Source organism: Desmodus rotundus, chromosome 11 (assembly GCF_022682495.2).
Source record: "Desmodus rotundus isolate HL8 chromosome 11, HLdesRot8A.1, whole genome shotgun sequence".
Classification (NCBI taxonomy): domain Eukaryota; kingdom Metazoa; phylum Chordata; class Mammalia; order Chiroptera; family Phyllostomidae; genus Desmodus; species Desmodus rotundus.
The window spans coordinates 30,369,151-30,375,416 of record NC_071397.1 but is presented as its reverse complement, the minus strand read 5'-3'; positions in this window follow the sequence as shown (position 1 = coordinate 30,375,416).

Genomic DNA, 6,266 nt, shown 5'->3' with positions numbered 1-6,266 from the left:
TTACCCAACTACTGTTCTTGGAGAAGCCCTGAGAAGAAAAACATCTAAATGCCCATAGTTAGGAACAGGATTTGCATATACTATATTCTATATTTTTTTTAAGTATTGGCTGACTTCCTGGAAGGTAGCCTGACACTGCTAGGATTATTATGACATTCAATAATGTTTTATGCTTCCTTTTCTAGACCAGGAGTAGGTAGCGGGTTGGGACTCTGTTCTAGGAGGAAGGACCTAAGGAACAATTGTATGTGGCAGCTATCAGAGGCAAGAAAAAAGAGAACTAAAGGGGTCCTTTAAAATATAGCACCTAGATTCTGGAAGTGATAGTTTAAAAGGGTTTCCCAATCTGCATTATAAATCCACCCCCCCTTCTAATCTACTGAGCTTCATTGATTCTGCCAAACATGATAGCTTTGGGTTTGGGGAATGGAGGGACAGTGGCCTGGAAAAGAATTATGAGATAGTTGGGCGGGAGCGGGGGTGGGGGGACGGGGAGGGGCGGAGGGCTTGGCTTTGGAACAGTGGTGCCTGGTGAAGAAGTGTCGAGCAGAAGGCAGAATAGCCTTATGCAGCATCGAGACCCTCACTTGGGACACTCAGAAATGTCTGAGAACAGCCCCGGACTTCCTTCAGTCCAGCAGGCTGTGAACTCAGCTGCTTGTCGTTTGACTATGCAGAGAAAGTCTTGAAACACTAAAGAAACTAGGAGCTCTGGGGTAACCAAAGTTTGGGCTCTTCTCAAAAGAGTTTAAGGTAAGACTAAAATTGGTATATGTTACAGCAAAGGGTTTCCAGGAAGGGTCCATAACCTTTCTGTCTTTACTCCTAGACCTGACAAAAGGCCTTCTAGACCAAAAAAAAAGCCCAGGAGGCCCACAGATATCTCAGAGAAACCACGTGGATAATCAGAAGAGAAGATAAAAAGGGAGAGGGGAAATGGGAGTTCCCCTGGGTGGTAAGAGAATTCTTCAGGGTACTCTCAGCAGCTAGGATTAAGAACAGAGGTGATAGTTGGCAGCAAACAGGTTACATGCCACCAGCACTGAGAAGGGGGGACTGATGAACAGATGAGAAACCATTCAGAATGGCCAGAGAGGTGAAAAAAACAATCAGAATGGCCGGGGGGTGGGGGAGAACAAACCAATCAGTATGGCCAGGGCATTGAACAAACCAATCAGAATGGAAAGAGGGGTGAGCAAACCAATCAGAATGGCCAGGGCAGTGAATGAACTAACCATCATTGCCAGGGCGGTGAGCGGGCAGGAAGGCGCAGTGGAGGCTGGCTGAATGTCACCGTAAGTCCTGCAGACACCAGTGGTCTCCAGTTGTCCCTACATGTTGGCCCAGATGCCATGGCTCTAATCAGATGGGCTGCCTAATAATGAAAAGCATCCTGCCTGTAGTGAAGAATTTTTCAGAAGGTGGAGTTATGCGTGGTTCGTAAGGAATTCGACCACTTGGACAGTCTTCTTCCCCATATGCCCGTGTTTTCCTGCCCTTTCTTCGTGAGGCTCAAGTCTGTACTCCTTTTCCTCTCCCCCTACTTTTTCAGTGCGTTCTGCAGCGTGCACTCAGCTCTTTGGAATTCTGTGGGTGGCAGGGGTTTTCTCCTCCATTTCATATGTTCAGTGATGTGGAAAGGGAAGAAGTATGAACTCTGACACTTTCTTTTTGTGAACATTTTGATGACAGGACAAGTGATAGTCACAAATCTTAAAGCAGGTGGCAGGGGAGCTCTGGAAGACACCTTATTTATTGCCAGCAGCAGGTCCCCTCTCAGATCATCCCCAGATGCTGGCATGTGCCCAACAGTTCAATTTGGAGAGACTCCTGTTTTATTCAAGCCGCAAATGGAATAAGCTATGCAATGGCTCATTGCGTAAATACCCACTCTCTCCCTCCTCTAAGCCTCAGGTCTGTCCCTCTCGCACCGTAGTCATCTTTGCTATTTCTCTCTTTCATTAAAGTCCTTTGAAGTAGTGGATTATTTTTTCTGTCTTTGAAAATTCCTTCTGGCTAGTGGATTTCAGGACTGCAAGTGCTTTAAACTTTTCCCTCCCCTTTTGAATTAATACTGTACTCCACCTTTTTTTTCTTTCCATTTTTGGAGACCAACTACTGTGTTGTTTTATATTACATTTCCATTTCAGAACTGTTTGAAAATGGAACTCATGCCATGCACGTGAATATTTTGCCTCCTCTTAGCTGATTTAATCAGCATGGATACCATTATTCATGCAATTGCATGAATAATTTATTTCACTGTTGTAAAAGTTTAATAAAAGTTTTCTTGTCTTTATCAAATTCCGTTACTCTTTGTTCATTTTATAGCAGCAACATAATCAGAATATAAAGCAGTTCATATCACAAAGCAATGAATGGCATAAGCTGCATTAAAACTCCAGTGTATATTTTATTGCCATTTTACCTGTGATTAAATAAGATTTTATACAAAATATAGGAGCTCTACAGATCTAAGCATGACCAGCATTAACCTCTCTGTGCCATTTATAAACCAGAAAGAAATTGGGATCACATAATTATAAGCTGAGATGACCAGCCTCAATTTGTACTCTCTAAATGTTGTCGCCCGTGCCATTTGTGGGTGTGTGTGATCTCCTACCGACTGTGTAAGACTATATGGGCAGTGAATTCCTGATCTAAGATGAGTGTTATTTGTTACATAAATAGAGGCATCAGAAACAAATACTTGTTCACAGTTAACTTTTCTGTTACACTGCCAAATTACTTTCTCCCTGGGCAATTACTCTATAGATTAAAAGCATCTTAATATTTACACGTGTCCCTTCATGTCAGTGTGGCAGACCTTATACCCAAGGGTCTTCAGCACTTATATCTACCTGTCAGGAAAGCCGCATTACCAGACGGTGGCTGCTGAAACTGCAAGCATGCCCTTCGCATGCAGTCAGGTGCTAAATTCTTTTTTTAAATTTATTTTTCAATTACAGTTGACATTTAATATTACGTTAGTTCCAGATATACAGCATGGTTAGAAATTTGTGTAATTTACAAAGTGATTCCCCTGATCAGCCTAGTACCCACCTGGCACCACACATAGTTATTATAATATTACTTACCGTACTCACTGTGCTGTACGTTTTACCCCCCATAACTGCTTTTATAACTAGCAGCCTGTACTTCTTAATCCTTTTCACCCATCCTATCAATACCAACCCTCCTCCCATCTGGTGGCTATGAATTTGTTCTCTGTATTTATAAGTTTGTTTCTGTTTTGTCTGTCTGTTTATTTTGTTTTTAGATTCCACATATAAATAAAATCATATGATAGTTTTCTTTCTCAGTCTGACTTATTTCATTTAGCATAATACCCCAGGGTGATCCATGTTGTTGCAAATGGTAAGGTTTCTTTCCTTTTTAAGGTTAAGAAATATTCTGTTGCACACATGTACCACAGCTTTTATGTGTGTGTATGTGTATATGCATATATATATTCCTCCCCCAAGGATATATTCATTGATTTTGAGAGACAGACAGAGAAACATTGATGTGAGAAGCATCAATCCATTGCCTTCCATACATGCCCTGACTGAGATCGAACCTGCAACCCAGGTATGTGCCCTGACCAGGGATTGAACCTGCAGCCTTTTGGTGTGTGGGATGACTCTCCAACCAACTGAGCCACTCAGCCCTGGCTGTACCACTTCTTTATCTATTTGTTTACTGATGGACACTTAGGTTACTTCCATATCTTATAATTGCAAATAACACTGCAAGGAACATAGGGGTGCATGTATCTTTTTGAATTAGTGTTTTGGATCTCTTCAGACAAATACCCAGAAGTTGAATGGCTTGGTCACATGGTATTTCTATTTTTAATTTTTTGAGGAAGCTTCATACTGTTTTTCACAGTGGCTGCACCAGTTTACAATCCCACCCACAGTGTACAAGGGTTCCCTTTTCTCCATGTCCTTGCCTAAATGTGAAAGTTAGAAATTAATTCAAGATGTCTCTGTGAAGAACCAAAAAGGCATTTTTCTGATAAAGGACAAAAGCATGTGACATGACTATAGAGAGAAAAGGGTTGGTCACAGTCCGGAAAATGTTCATTTGCCAACACACGTCCATAATCTCTTATCTCAAACTGTTGGAGCCAGAAGTGTTTTAGAAATCAGGATTCGGCGACTTTGGAGAAGTAATCTAATACACTCATGTATACTATGTATTATGTAACATAACATCACCTTGGGGGCCTAAAGAGCACCCTACAATGAAATGTTTAATATTTCTTTGGCCAAATGTATAAACTTTCATTCTGTTTGGGTTAATAACTGTAAACACTTTGGTTCCATTTAGATCAGGGTTTTTGGCGAACAAGTTCAGATCAGGCCAGGTCTGGCTGCACATTAGACTCTGGCTTTTTTGAGGCTGTGGGTTTGTGCCTACATATCAGAAAGCAGCAATGAGGGCCTCCATGGTCTGGGTACCGTGCTAGACACTGTGCCTAAAATCAAGTAGGACAAAATCCTTCTCCCCAGGGAGCGTACAGTCTAGTGGATGGGACACGTAAGCAAAGTAATACACACATGTAGCCCTGCATGCTAAAGAAAAAGGGAAAGAGTCTGTAGAGGACACTGGGAAATTAGGAAAAATTCTTAAAGAAGTTTCCATCTCTAATCTTATAAGAAATATTTTAATGAATCAACATATATAAATATTTCAAACACTTCCAGAAGAGTTGTATTCCTATGCTTGCTTTTGGGAACCAAGCCATAAAATAACATATAATTCTAAACCTCCAACATCCCCTATGGGTAAAATTAAACTTTACAAGATTATTTCACAGTAAGAAATAAAGCCCAAATTTCAGTGGTGTACAGTAATACAGCTTATTTCTTGCTCATGTTACACAGAGACTGTTCATATGTCTTCTTTTCTCTTTTTGTTTATAGATTTTAGAGAAAAAGAGAAGAAGGGACAGAGAGAGAAACATCAATTTGTCGTTCCACTTATTTATACATCCATTGGTTGCTTCTTGTATGTACCCCAAGTGGGGCTCGAACCTACAACCTTGGCATATCAGGATGATGTCTAACCAACTGAGCTACCCAACCAGGACCGTGTCTTCTTTTTTCCGATACAGACTGAAAGATCAATCCTTACCCGGGACAGTGCTACTCTTAAAGTAAGGGGCAGAGGATGACAGCAGAACCACGCAAGGGCTTTCAGTGAGTCTGCCCAGAACTGGCGTGCATTGCTCCTCCTATTTCGTTAGCCAAAGCAAGGTAAATGCTAAAATCTGTTATCAGGGAAGAATTTCTACACACATGGGGGACCCATAGTAATGCCCAGTATGGAACAGACTGAAAATTTTGACGTTAATACAATTTATCAAACTTGTTCCCGAGTCTACGGTTTATGTCCTTCGTTGACTAGCCCTGCCCCTCCTGAGTCAGTCTCGCTGTGTGGAATAAGTGGTGAATCTGTTCCCTCAACTAGGAGAGGGCCATTCTTATCAAATGGGAAGTGTCTCTTGTAGGGGAAATAGGGTTTGTTATGATAGAGGTTAATGAATACATTAAACGGTACAAGAATTAGGATCTTAAGAAAATATATTGGTTAACAAAAGATAGTCAGGCTCTTGTCAGTGAGCAGAAAGGTCCACCAACATTAGGTGATAAATCAACAATAAGCACCAAACAAAAACAAAGACAAAGACTATTCAAACATTTCTGAAATCATATTTTAAACTATTTAAATAATTTAACTAAAAACTAAAATGCCTCCACACGCAGCTATTTCAAATACCTCATTTAATAAATGAAATGCATGGTTGCATTGAGTGAGTGCACTGCGATCATTTAGAAAGGTTAAAGCTGGAAAATTCATACAAGTGCTTGATGACCTAGAAATATTTGTTTCCAATCATGTGTCCACTGGATAAAAAACATAAAATAAAATGCAAGGATCTAAGATAGAGGATTAAGAATCTATTTAAAAGATCAACACATGATAATTTAAAGTAATGACATTTTGTGGAATATATAGTGATTCTTGAAAGAAATAGAAATAATAAAACTAATATATGCCTTGTGTTTCTCCTCTCTCTCTCTCTTAAATACAATCTCATTTTGGTCTTTCTATGATCATGGAATTATAAGAAACTTTAGAAGTCCCAGAGAAGAAGTGGAAAAAAACCATTTACGACTTCAAAATGTGTGTACATAAAATATTACAATTATGTATATTAATGTATATAGTAAATAAAAGTCTGGAACTGTATAAAC